Genomic DNA, 14,563 nt, shown 5'->3' with positions numbered 1-14,563 from the left:
AGAAAAGTCAAGTTTCTGACAATTAAAGACTTCATTTTTTGACTAAAGAAAAATATTTCCTGCTCTCCTGCAGTCTTTTCCACATCACTCTAGCCAGAAACTTTGCTGTCTCTGAGCAGTAAACATTTACCTGAAAAATACCCTATAATATTTCTCTTTGTGGAGGTTGATAGTACAGATGCTGACTTTGAAACGTGATGTACGACTCCAAGTGGCATGAAAAGAAATGGATGAGACAATTAGAACTTATGAGAATGGTGCTTGCATTAATATGTGGGGGAGAATCACCTAGAATAAAGTATTTCAATCTCCACAGAAACCTTAAAATTTATTTGGCATCTGAAGTAGCTCCCTGAGTTGTTATTGCACAAAGCACAATACAAACATATATAAAATCCTGACCTAGACTTCAGCCACTGACTAATGTCCCTTTGACTTCATGGGCCCAGGATTCCAGCTGACTTCTGCTCCAGGGAGTTACACAGAAACACACACAAATCTTGAACATCTAGTATGACTTCTGCTTTATATTGTTGTCATTGTGGCCTAGGATGCTGAAGATATTTAGACATCTCCCTTCTAGCCTACATGCCAGGGGAGGCCAGGGAACACCTGAATCTGTTGAATACTCAGAGGATAAGTATCTACCTAACTGCTACACAGGGGGATCTTGTTCCTTGTGTGGTGTCTTTCTAGTCCATGAGACTCCATGTGAAGTGGAACAGCTATGCCAAGAGGGCATGAATATTTGGCCTCAATATGAAGTGTCCTTATGCATTCCATAACACTTGTGGCATTTCTTTCCGTTCCAAAGCATACAAAGCATTTTTGAATAACTGCCCGTCCTTTACATGGCCTCTTTTTTTTTACCCTCTATCAGTCTGCTTCCTGTAAAGCAATAAAAGCCTTTGCACAGTAGGAGATTTTTATGTCCACTTTGTGACTGAGCAGCAAGTAAAGCTGGGAGGAGAAGAGGACAGCTCAGCCAGCCTTGGTAATCAGCTCTGGCTTGGAACCTGGAAAACCCATTTGAGCATGCATTTGCTCCCGTGTTTTTGCTTTGCAACCACTACACTAGTTAGCATTTGAGATTTCTGACTAGAAATATTGTTCCTTTTGCAGATAGAAGTGTTTAGCTTTATTATTTCTAGCTGGTGCTACTTCAACACCTGGAATTATATAGGGATGAGGTAATTCCTTTAGAGCTATTTACTTATGAACTGGCCAATGGTCCAGATCATGTCAAGTATCAGCATTTCAGTACCCTCCTTTTTAGAGATGTTGTGTCTTTCTGAAGCCTCTCTTGCCTTATGGCAACTACTTTTTTACTTTTGATAATTATTTTTTTAATAATACATGTGTCTTAAATATATTGTCTTTTAGCAGAATACTTTGACATCAACAGCTACACAGGTCTCATTTTGCAAACCACAGCTTACTCTGTACCTGTAGGAGAACTGGGCTTGAGGCAGGTGCATTGCACCTACAAATTTCTCCCTGCAAAACCAGATTTTTAGTTGTTATTTTTTACCCTTTCTGATATTAAAATTTGTACTCAGTATTATTGGTGTTTTGATACTGCAGGAACATCTGATAACATGAGTCATGGACCAGCCTCATTGTTGTATTGTGAGCTGTTTTGCTTATCTCTTTACTTCTTCTGTGGAGTGCAAGTATAGCTGTGAGAAGGGGGGTCATATAATTTTTGTTCCATACCTTGAGAGCTTTTGTAACATGAAGATTTAGATCTAGAATTATAATTGTGTGGGATGCTGTATGCACAAGCAGAATGACAGCCCTTGCCAGGTAGTTTACAATGATGTATTGAGAATTCTTTAAACTGAACGTGGACATGGAAGATGCACCTATCTCTGAAGGACAGGTACAATTAGATTGACAACTTGGATGTCAGGTTTCTTGTTGATCTCATTTAAAATAGTTATTGCCACTCCCTCCCTCCCTCTATTCCCTGAAATGAGTCTTATACTGGAAATGCTGACAAGACCCTCATCATTTGCGATTGCACCGTGTGCAGCTTTAAATACTGGTTATAAATGTTAATGTGTTATCTGAATGATATTTTTTCCATATGTAGGCAGCTCAGGAGAGAGTCTCAGTAATAAATTTAACGAGTTCAGGGGAAGACGCAGTATATGCTTATGTGAGTATTATAATGATTGGCATTTTTGCAAACAGCATATGATAAGTGGCGCAATTTTATTTTCAAAGTTTAATCAATAGAGAGCTCTTTGATATTGCCTTGTACTTTTCAAATAGATGCTTCCTAAGAATGACAGCAAAACAATTTCTCCATCATGGTGTGTATATGCTTGGGGTTTAATCAATCTGCTTTAGTGATTGTCATAAATTTTGATATTCCAAAAAATAAATAGAAACTATAAAATAATTATGCTTTGGGATGGCATCCTGTTGCTGCTTGCCTGGGTCATCTGGCTTCACAAATATTTAAAAGGATGCACAGTCCATCACTGTGCCAATTACAGGAGCATGGGCCGTGTACCATTTTATTCCCATTTATTGTAAACCCTCACCAGGTGTTGCAGAGGAAATTGAGATGGATCTTCAAGGGCTTAAGAAGGACTTTATGAATGCCTTGTGTTAAACTTTTTGAAGTGAATTTGCCCTCAAATAAGAGGAGCCAAAAATTACCACCTCACTACACAGCAACCTCCACTGTAATTTTGATCCATGTGGGGTCATCAGAAGTGGCTGAAGCTCCTTTTATGTGAGCCAGAACATCCACCTAGCCCAAACCCCCTGAGGTGGTCCCTTCAGTGGCCCCCAGAACCAGTACAGGTGCTCTTCTGGGAGTCTGAAAGGAGCAGTACGTCTCTGGCCTTTCTCTGGGACGTTTCAAGCCAGTAGAGAGGACTTTGAGGAGATGCCCAATGCTCTGGGTGAGCTTTGTTCTTGCTGAGCAGAGCCCAATTGCCTGTGTCTCTTTTGTTCTTGGATACAACAGTAGCAGCTGAAAGCTGAACTTTGGAAGATCATTTCACAAGCATTTGAAGGCTGGCCATGTCCACACAGAGCTGTGGTGCCAGTCCAGCTTGTCCTCCCTATTGCAGGAACCTGCAGAAATTCATGCTGGCCCCACAAAACCAGTCCCAGGGAAGCCTGCCTGGAGCAGATGGTGTTAATGATTTTTTGGATGTGGCAGCAGAAGGACACACACGATGAGCTTGGAGATAACCTTTGGCAGGGAACTCTCTCTGTCACTTCCACTCTTTCTGATAAAAAAATATAGTAACTGGTAGGCATTTGGGAAACAGGGAAGCTGGAGCATTTCAGGTGATTTGACCTGAATGTAGCAAAGTGCCACGAGCACTGACGCAGAACCTCCAGAGATGTCAGCAGATCTGTGCCAGGCACCACTGCAGGGTATGACCCGGTCGGCATCAGGATGGATCCTCATCTCAGCACAGGAATTCCTCCAGAGCCATGAGGGATTTTGGCAGGCTGACATCAGTGTAAGACCAGGGTTTAAGTGTGCTGTGCATACTAGATGAGTTGTTGTAGACACTCGTGAAAAAAAAAAAAGATCATTGAAAATTTATTTATTTTTAACACTTTTTACTTGTGGCAAGAAGATCCTGTTTCAACATCCAGATATTACAGCTTCAGCTGTAGCTCCACTTACTTTCATACAAAGATTCAAGGGGATGACCTAGAGAGAGCAAAGGGTTTTTACTCTTTTTTTTATAATTTTGTTTTGTAATATATATGTGTGTGTGTGAGCTCTGTATGGGTAAATATATACATGTAAGTATGTACATCTGTTTGTTTAAATAACATGTGTTTTCCTTTGCTGTCCCTGACCAACATCAATTGCTGTGCTGCCTTTGTAAATATGCTGCAATGGCCGATTCTTTTGAATTCTTTGTGCTATCTTTGCTTATGCTGAATAGCAGCTGACACTTTAATTGGGATGACTGAGCTGAGTGCATTCGCCTTTGGAATTGGGCACTTTTCAGTGCGAAGAGAGGGTACCACAGACTGACTTTTCTGTCTTTATCCTCCACCAAAACTCCATTAAATCAGACCTACAGTTTGTAGCAAGGGACAATCTCCATTGCATTGAAACACATGGGAAAGGCTGGAGACTCAGTTTTGAAGGTTAATTAGATCCTGAAAAGAAGAATTAACTGAATTTGTTTTCTGTATTTTTTCCCCTATTTTTAAGATCTTTTTAATTACTTTCATCTCTGTTGGTGATGACCACTTTTCTCTTTATAGGAAAAATATCGTGTACTTTTGAGTTTATTAAAAACCTTTTTGATAGACAGATTCTAATTCTCATTTTAAACAAAAATAAGCATAGTGCTGGCACATTGTGTTAAAATTTAGGCATCAGAACTTACTCTATATTAGTATGAGCTAATCTTTATTTTTGTTTAACTGAGTGCTAACATTATTCAGACTTAGGCACTAAATGGAATTTATTTTTTTTTTTCAGTTGGCTACATTATCTTTGGAAAATGAAGGAAGGAATAGTTTAGGACATGACCATTCAAAAACTCTTTGGTGGGGGTGGAAGTTTCAGCAACCAGTTCTTTTTTTCAGGTTCCTGTTATGCAGCTGCTGTTGACCCTACTGTTGATTCAGAAAGGTAAATGTTCTCCTTTTCAACTCTCTCTGGAAGATTGCCTTTTGCTGCATGAAAACATGCTTCTTGTATTGTTATAGTAACAATAGTTAAGTGACCTGCTCGTGTGCCACCAGAAAAATCACTTCCATGCCCCCAAAGAGGGCTCTCAAAACCTAAGAGTTCCAGCAAAGACAGTCTCCTTGTGGAAGACCATGAAAGGTTTGAGGTAGGAGAAAACTGTTCATTGGAGTCAGTCTTATAACTTTCTTCTTTGTGTGGCTGAAAATAGAGCTATTTATCATGCTTACCCTTCGGTGTCAATATACATGAAGAATGGAATGTGTTGTAGGAGGGAGACATCATCTTGTTCTTTTACTCAATTTTAGTTGAATTGATTTTGCAGAGGAGTAAAGTTGTATTTTTAGTCCTCCTCCCCATTCCAGGTTTCCTTGTGTTACATTCACCTCCAGCCCTTTCCCCCACATCCCTTCAGAAAGTACTGTGTATTCAGTTCCCTTAACCCTTAGCAATAGTCCAGGCAGGTGGTGGTTTGAGCAAGTTCAAGGAAGGCACTGTAATTTTAGCAGTAATAATATGGCTCTTCTCATTCTAATGGTATTCCTTGCTCCATGTGAGATTAAAGCAGTTTTCTGTGACTTTACTGTTGCTGTACAACAGACTTCAGTCATGAAAGAGTGATGTTCTCGATGGATTGGAGGATTTTCTTCTTGATCCTTTTTTTCTGTTCTTATGATCTCAGCTCTAGGTTTTAGATCTGTTATACTGAATGTAAAAGGCCTGGAAAAAGCAAGACTGGACAGAGACTGACAAGATAGACCAATCAGTTGTGTTACAAAAAAAAGAAGTAGCCAAAGTGGTAGAAGCACAGAGGAGGGACTGCTGTGGGAATGCAAAAGAAAAATGGGGTAAACTCAATTTTTAGAGCGTGGTTTGGGGATCCTGGGTGATCAGAAGTAATCAAATGTTGGAACTGGAAGCCATGACCATGTAAAACAGTGCTGAAACTAGTTGTCCTGCTGTGATGCTGAGGTGAGGTGATATCTCATGGTGTTTATGAACCAGTGCATGCTGCAGTTTCCTTTGTTTCTTGGAGTGGATTGAGGCTCTCTGCAGCATATGGCAGCAGGGCAGCCACAGCTTGTTCTCTTTTCTGTATATTGGGTGTTGAAAAGCAAGTGATGCCAATGCTTCTGTAGCTCTGCCCCCTGACTAAGACCCAGGCACTCTCCTGCTGCAGACCCCTGAAGCCAGTGTGGTGATTCCCAACTGGGCCAAGGAAAGCAAGCAGGAGCTACTGTGAGAACACCTGTTCCTGCATTTCTCTTGGTGTTCTAGTGCTCTGTTTACATGACCACACATCGTTTTCAGCACTAATGACCTGCTTGAGGTGCTGAAGGAATACAGTCCCACAGCCAATCAGGCTTAGCTTCAGAAATTATCGGGACCATTACTAGATCTTGGAGTTTTACTTTTCCATTCTAGCTGTGTTTCATTCACACTTAGGCATTTCACACCTGCTGTCATGTAAGAGTTCTTCAGCACAGCCCCATTTCACACATCCTCAGGCATCCAGGAACATCTGTAAAGTGACTGATTTCATCTGGCTTACAGCACATTCTCAAGTCTTGGCATTCTTGCTTTCATGGCTTTGGGGTTTTGCAATGTAAAATCAAACAGGCATCAGTTGACATAAGCAGATACAGATTAACTGAAGGTGGAGGTGTTCACAATTAACTAGTGTGTCTAATGGAAGCTGTGTCATGAATTCCCCCTGTGGCTTTGAAACTGCTGGCAAAACAAAGTCCAGGCTTATTTGACACTGAACCCAGTACTACAGCTGGTGTCTGTGCAGTGCCCAGGAACCTTGACTATGGCTCAGAAGCCCCTTGCTCTGGATAAGGGAAAACACAGAACAAGATGGTCATTGCCCCAAGTGTAACTGTCGTGTGAAACAGAGATTCCTTGATGCCATCAGTCTCTAAACAGCCTAGAGAGAGCACAAAACCAATCTCCTTTGAAAGATAGACTTGGTTTTGCTGATGTTAGAAAACAAGTTGTTTGGATTCCATACAAGGGAGCATCTGATGATGAGTTGCTTTTATACAGAGCAAGTCAAGATGCTTTATGTAATTGCTTAGTGTCAGAACAAAGCTGTATTAACAGAGCTTAGCAAGTTAGGGACCCAAAGCCATCATTTTCTGGCACCTCCTGAAAGTAGTGTATTACTTTGCTCACAGGCAAAGTGCTGTCTGAGCAGAGGAGCTGATGTAGTCAGACAAATACCATGGCCAGGTTCATCTAATGTTTGTTGAGGTCAAACCTCCTGGAAGGCAGTGCAACAGAGGTGCTCTGTCCTGAGCTTCTGAGGCTGTCACCTGCTAATTGGATAGACTGTCTCTGCCTTAGTGCTGATCAGAGTTAATGCCCAAGATCAAAAGATAGCTCAATGAAGATAAATTTGCAGCATGAGAGAATTCATCATGTATTTAAAGTTACTGAAATGTGGAATAAGCAAAGCACTGATATTATGGAGGTGTGCATAAGAATGTAGCAAGGCAAGATCCTGAGGCACTCACTGAATCTGAAGTTTACTATGGAGTTTAAAGAATATTAAGGGTCCTAATTTGTGTTTGAAGTTATAGACTCTTCCCAATATTAAAATATATTAAAATTCCTCCCTCAGATTCTCTAGAAATGGTCCCACATTTCTAGAATATACCACAGGACTTTCTGTTTGCTGTCTGATCCTTCTACCACTATATCAGCATGTAAAACAGGCAAAACTGGCTCTGCCTGTCATATTTCTGTGCTATAGGGGACTGCAACAAAGTCAGAGAAATTCCTGCCACACAGATGTAAGAATGGGGAAGCACTGTGTTGGGGGTACTATTCTTTCCCATTAAGCCTCAGCCTTGTCTTTCATCACCCATGAAAATTTACTGTCTTACAGCTGAGTACCACTTACCTCTATCCTGAAGAGCCTCAATAAAGGTGAGAACTCAGGCATTATGTAAACTGCTGAAACACCTGTTACAGTAATTTTTCATTTTACTGAAGTCTGTAAAGTTTTTCCAATTGCCTTTCTTTCTATTCAGACACTTTGGGATATATGGCAGGTGAAGGCTTTTGAAATAGAGTGAAATCTAACCTGGAAATGTGGGGGAGCTTTTTTTAAAGCAGGTGTACATACACACACTTCCTACACAAACAACCTCCTTTTTGCCCATGTGAAAAGAGATGTGTTCTCAGAATTTGCAGCCAGCACATCGTGTTTACATGTGTTACACTTCCAGGGCATCAAACAGCGATCAGCAGGGTAAGGCTGGAGAGGACAGAACCTTTCTTTCTGCTGCAGAACATTCTGGTGGGGTGTAAGACAGCGAGGAAACATGGGGAATGCTGAAGAGGTCTGTGCTGTCCAGGTAGAACTCACCATCCTCTGACCAGCAGCAGAATGCTTATGCAGAGGATGAAGAGCACTGTTTAAGGCAGATGGAGCCAAGCTAGGATCTACCAGGAGCATATTGGGGTGTGTGTGTTCTGCTACTTCATTAGCAGCACTCAGTGTTCCTTCAGTGCTCTGATCCTTGATGGCCTTTGAGCATGAGACTGCTTCCAGTAATTTGCCTCATCTGCTTCTTCCTTATCAGGTGGCCTGTAGCACACACCAACTATAATGTCACCCAGCGTGGGCTGCCCTCTGGTCCTGACCCATATGCTGCCAGCTGTCTTGTCACCTGTCCCAAGGCACAGACAGCTCCAGGTGCCCCAGTTATCTCTCACATAAGGGGCAGCTCTCCCTCCTTGGTGTCCTGGCCTGTCCTTCCTGAAGAGCTGGATCCATCCATAGCAGCCCTCCATGGCAGCTGACCACCCCCCTCCTGATCCTACCAAGCTAGTGCATCACATGTCTGTGGTGCCAGCAAAATCATAGCCCATCCCAGCACCTTTACTGCCTCCTGTTTGTCCCCTGTAGTGTACAGACACTTACTGGGGACCATTATGAACCACTGTGAGCCAGCATTTAGGCTTTGCACCCTGTTCCAGCAGCAGGCAGGTGCAGGGGAGGTCAACCAGCCCCAGAAGGATTTCTTTACTTGCACAGCACTTTCCAGCTCCAATGAACCACTTGACATCGAGGGACAAACATCTCACCAGTGGCTCACACACCTGCCCCAGCACCCCGGTTACACTGCCCTGCACTTGTGTGAGCCCAGCTGCCTGTTGGTGTGGCGTTTACAGGTGTACCAAGTGCACAGAATTTAGCAAAACTGTGACCTGAGCCCTCTGCACAGCACTCATTAGCAGCAGGCTCAACCCTCAGCACTGCCTGGTGCATACTAACAACTTGTTTTCATCATTGCAGAGCATGGGAACTGCCTCCATGTGCCGGCATCCTCAGCCATTCCTCGCGTGGCTGCTCGGGGTGCTGGGGCAGCCCTTGGGGTTTTGGGAGGTCACAGGTGATCACATTTACAAGAGGAAAAAAAGGAAACTATCACTTGTTGAGAAGACTCTTCACAGGATTTGTGATAAGTAAGACTTTGCTTTTTTTTTTCTCTTAGTTTGCAGACACTTTTTCTGTAACTTCTCTTTTGCTTTGGGTTGAGACAAGATGCCCTCTACACTGGCAATATGATGCTATGGATGTGGCAGTCTCTCTTTTTCACGCTGATTGCAGGGCAAGAAGGCAGGGGAAAATAAATCTGAAAAGGAAAAAGGTGGTGCCATTCTGTTTTCCCTTCTCCCTTTTCTGCCTACTCTTTTTCTCAAGTCTTTTTCCCTGGTAAAACCCTCCGAGTCCCAACTAGCAAAATGCAGAGAGTCATGGGCTCAGTCAGTATGTGTCTACCCTAAGTTGTCTTTTATTTCTCCTTGTAATCCAGACAAGTCTTGCATGTTTTCTGCTCCATTCTTTGGGTCAAGAACACACTGGTTAATAGCCAATTATTTCATACCCTAAGGAAGTTTTGGGGAGAAGTTCCTGGGAAGAGTCAACTTGTTTTGGGAAATGAGACTAATATTAAGTGAGATATTTCCCTTTGCTCTCCTTTTTAATACTGTCCCATTGCAGCACAAGGCTGAATTTATTGCTGTAATAGCTGGGATTCAGATAAAGCATAATAGTTTCCCTGAATTGGTTGTTGGTTTTTTTTTTCTTCTTCACAAAAATTGAAGGTTTAGCCAGGACTTTGTGGCAAAATTTGTTAGGTAATTAAATTCTGCTTACTGAAAATCCCCCTTTTAGAATCTATCCCAGAATACAGCTTGCTTTTCCTTTGAGCACTTTTAAAGGACTAATTCATTTTAAATTCACAGCTCTCCAAATTCTGAAGCCTGCTGAAATTTTCCTTGACAGCCTAAACCAGAATGTGCAGCTCCACCTGAGGCATCTAAAGGTATATTTTTGCATGCTTAATTGTTGTTGTCTGTATTCTTGTTTAGATCCAATTCATTTAGACTCAACCTATGACTAGCAGAAGTAAACAAAATTATTTGCATGGGAAAAGCAAGCATTATTTAAAACTGTATTTTTAGTAACAAGTAACGTAGACCATGAATAAATTCAATTTGTGTTTCGAGGGCTGTTTTGCGTGTGCAAAAATCCAGTAGTGAAAAAATAGGCTGAAAGATAATCTGAGGGGTGCAGTCCAGAACAGATGATCCACAGTCAAAATTACTGCAATTTATTTTTTTAATTTACTTCTGCTACTTTAATTTATTATTGTTTATTGATTTGATAGATGGCATTTAATTTCAGTTTGAGAGCTTCAGGATGAGTGTTTGATGCTAATGGTTGGAATTTATTCCTGGGCAGAAAGCCAACATGCCACAGCCATGTTCCACTTATGCCCTCCAAGCTGTATTTAAGTGGCCTTCTGTGGCCTTTGGGGTGTGTTTTACACAGGAAACTTAAAACCTATTGCAGGCCTGCAGCTCACTTGCTGGAGCAAGGGAAAGGTGGCTTTCCCTCTCTTCTGTTCTCTTTAGCAAGAAAATCAAATTATTGGATTATTGGCCCTTTGATTGTGCTCAGCACGGATAGTTCAAAATCCCATTGTATTGGACCTCTGAGATGAAACATAAATGGATGAAGAAAAAAAATGCATTAAATTGGTCTAATATGTCAGTAGGATGCTAATACCTGACTAAGTGGAATGGCTATGATTGTTCTTCTAAACAGCCTAATGTGTGCAACATATCTGCTGCTAGACTGGCCACGTGGAAAATAGAAACAGTAAATCAAAAAAAGCCACCCATAGGACCCTGTTAGAGGGATAAATGAATGCAGATTTTCTTTCCTTGCTTATTTTTATTTCTGGAAAAGAAAATCAAAGCAAACAGATTGATCCTTTGCAGGGTCAAAGTTGCAATTAACCAAGGATCTATGTAGCATATGAAATATTGGCGGTAATAGATTAGAACCTGACTGCTTTGTTCTACCTATACCTTCATATACATTGACTTGAACTTTGAATTTACTACCCTCTGTCATTTTTTGTTTCTTGCACACATGTTTTATGTATTTATTTAGGGCTAAATTCTATTTGTTACCTTGTGTTTTTAAGACATAATATCAGCAGAGACTGGGAAAAGCACTGTAATAGATTTTAAACTACTTTATTATTGTCATCATTGTGCATATTCACACATAAGTATCATGGTCCAAATGATTTCGAGGCAAATCATTAAATTGTGCACAATAAATAAGTCCACGTGAAAGTGCAGCTGAAGTGAATCCCTCTATTTTACAAAGTGGAGAAGACTTCTTTAATAGCCAAGGATTTGATTCTTTCATTTTACATTAGACTGGTCTCTCTACATGTTGTTAAAATTGTTATCTCACTGTCCCTTTGTATTGATGTGTCTCTAGAGCAATAAATAGCTATTGAAAGGCAGCTGTCATTGTGACTGTGTGTGAATTCCTTTCCCTCCCCAGTTTTGATGGATTCAGTCTGGACAGGGAGCAAAGGCTGCACCTTTGGATGATATGAGCAGGTACCTCTTGTGTTCAAGTGAATTTTTTGCTGGCCAAATATCTGAGTAGATATTTTGAAGAGCTGGGTTTAGAATAGAGCCTCCCAAACTGACTAATAAAATATGCATTAAATTAGGAGCTGAGACATATTTTTGTAGCTTGCTGAGATTCTAGCACACGTTGGTATTAGTAAGATAATAAATGCATAATGGATGTGGCACTTACCCACCTGAATATTTCTGAGTTAAAAAAAAAGATTGATAGACAACGCATTCCATTAGTTCTCTCTTTTACAACTAATAAACTTCCAGTTCATTAAGTTATTACATGCCATTCCTCATCTCACAAATAGAACCCATAATTCAGTTTTTCCCAGAGCTGCACATTCTTTAAGTCTACAGACTAAATTGCCAGAGCACATTTTGTCAATAAAGCTTCTGTTTGGTAGGAGAAGAAAGGGGCAGTTAAGTAAAGTAATATGAAATGCAACCCATTTTTCGTGTCAAAGGTCATGTATTTGCTTCAATATTGCTTTTATTCTATTAATAAGTTCACTGAATGATGATTATTATGGAAAGTTGGTGGTTATTCACTGCATTATGTTTAAAATGTTCTACATTTTGTTCCAGGCTTTTACACTTGTGAATCTTTAGTGTTATCTTGAGAAGTAAACTGTCCTTTTGCAGTGAATCCCTGAAAATGTATTAGTTCAGCTGTGCATTTACTGAAGGATAAAAGCTTTCTTCTGTGAGCAGTTGGAAAGCCAGAGAGGCAAACAAAAAATCAGCCATGTTCTGCAGCCCTAGCCCAAAAGACTTGTCGCTTCCTGAGCCAGCATTGCCCAGCACAGATGCAGGCAGCCAGTGACACCTTCAGCATGGAAAGTTATATGGGACTAATTTGGGTCCTAGACCAAGTTTCCAACACTGCTCTTCTCACCAGGGCTTGAAGAGGGATTACTGTGCTCTGTGTTGAGTATAATATATAGTATCTATTTGTAAAAAATACAACCTGAGATAAAATGCTTGCCTAGGGAGTGGGATAGAGTGGTCCAGGCTCTTCACAGCTTGCAGTGATTTAATACCATTTTTGCTGTCCAGAGAAACAGGCAATTGTGATGAGATTAAAAAAAAAACAGTCTGCCCTTTGCTCTGCCAGCCCTGGCATCTGGGTAGATGTTCAGATAAGGGTGCCAGTAGGTTGTAGCTGATCTGCCCCGTGAGACAGCACTCTGTGAGGAGGGAGTGAAGTGAGGGCCGGGAGGGGGAACAGGGCAAAGCAGCCACCCTGCAGCAGATTTAGCTCTATTTTGGGGGGTGGCAGGGGCAGACCCCGGGAAGCATCGCAGTGCCTGCCTTGGGGAGGAGTTGCTCTAACCCTGGGAGGCTCAGTGCCTGTCTTTTCCCTTGTCTCACCCTCTTCTGATTAAAGCCTGCTTGCTGTTTTCTTCTCAGTGGGAGTCAGCAGCTGTGAGCAGTCAGCATTTCCGCCAGAAGGAGAAGGAGCTGTTCCCTACCCAAACTTTCTGAGGGGTGTATGGTTCAGTTTGCTGCGTGTCAGCAAATTAACATCACCTCTACAGGTGAATGGGCACTGAGTCAGGGTTAGTCTGGTAAGGAGAGGAATGAGAAAGATTAGTACTGACCAGGAGCATTGAAGCCTGCACACTACTGGGAGGAGGTGTTGAGTAACATTTTAGCCTGTCTGGATCTGTCCAAAATGCTATCACACTGTATTATGTTTCTTTAATATCAGCTAGTAATTCTTCTCATGATATTTGTAGTTAGCAAATACACGTGTGACTGTTGTCAATTGAAGTAATAATGGTGTAATTTGAAAACACTGTTTTAAAATGAAAAGTTGTAAAATGGTACTAAGACAACAGTGTAATGGGATTACTTTCGTGAAAATTACAAACTGTGAATTATAAATAAGAGAAGAATAGAAGACTTTTTTTTTTTTTGGTGGAAAATGTAATAAATGCAAGGGAAGCCGAAAGTTTCTCATTGATCCTTTTCCCAGAGATCACTGAGGGAACCTTTCATGCAGAACAGTCTGTCTTTGAAGAAGATGCAGTTTTTGTATGTTCAGTCTCTGCAAGTCCCTCACAGCTACAGCAGAGTGTGCACCTGTGGATCCATATTGCTATGTGCTCTTGGGCTTATCTCCATCTGGACTTGAAACCCTGCTTAGAATATATCCTGCCTTCACACTATGGAATCATGCTGCCTAGGCTATATGAGTGTCCTAAGCTAACCTCTGAAATGCTGGCTCTCTAGACCATCATGGAGTTGGGTCAATAATGTTTTGCCTTATCAAAGCATTTATAAAATCTGATTTTTCTAGATGGCTAGGTGGTGTAATATTCAGTATTCTAATGGAGTTTCTTAATCTACCATCACTCTTTACTGTGATCTTGGCCCATGTAATTTGATTAGCTGTTTATAACTTTAGTACCTAATATATAAAAAATGGCAGTGAGCTGGAAATATTCAGAAGAACCAGAAAAGCAGACTGGGAGCTGTGGGCCTTTTGTAACTGCTGACGTATCCTGAGAGGCCCTTACACTGAATTTATCCAGTACTTTCGAGCTTTATGTTAAAATAAATAAATAAGTAAAGCTCTTATCTTTAGGCTTGTTGCGTTTTTATCAAGGGAAGTTTTAATGAGAAAGTTTAACTCATCAATGTTAAGTTTTCTACTAATTACGTGAAAGTGATTTTTCCCCTGCAGGCAGGTTCTGTTATCTGACACTCCTGAACTAGTGGGTAGCATCCACGAATGGTGCTATCCTACTTTAGTCTTTTAAAAGAAAAAAAAGTTCTAAGAAGTTATTGATTAGTTAAACAGACACTTCAGAGCTGCATGCTGTTTCTGTAATTCCAGAGTCGGAATAGATATGCTCAGTCTTTCTGCTATAATATACACTGCTTCAGTGGCAAGATGCTTTATGA

General features: G+C 41.1%; 1 long non-coding RNA gene across 2 annotated transcripts in view; it reads left to right on the top strand.

The window, feature by feature from the left end:
- Window positions 1-14,229, top strand: part of LOC113970967 — a 21,468-nt gene extending 7,239 nt beyond the window's left edge. The window contains exons 2-7 of one of the 2 annotated variants that reach the window (XR_003535400.1): window positions 4,478-4,835; window positions 5,370-5,535; window positions 8,997-9,166; window positions 9,950-10,029; window positions 11,505-11,629; window positions 12,239-14,229. This is a non-coding gene — a long non-coding RNA (uncharacterized LOC113970967). The remainder of the gene's footprint in view (window positions 1-4,477; window positions 4,836-5,369; window positions 5,536-8,996; window positions 9,167-9,949; window positions 10,030-11,504; window positions 11,630-12,238) is intronic. The other variant, XR_003535399.1, reaches the window with a different exon arrangement.
- Window positions 14,230-14,563: the final 334 nt, after the last annotated feature.

This window comes from Neopelma chrysocephalum, unplaced genomic scaffold (assembly GCF_003984885.1).
Source record: "Neopelma chrysocephalum unplaced genomic scaffold, ASM398488v2 Primary Assembly neopelma1_81, whole genome shotgun sequence".
NCBI lineage: Eukaryota > Metazoa > Chordata > Aves > Passeriformes > Pipridae > Neopelma > Neopelma chrysocephalum.
The sequence above is the reverse complement of the archived record's forward strand: the minus strand, read 5'-3'. Positions and strand labels throughout refer to the sequence as shown.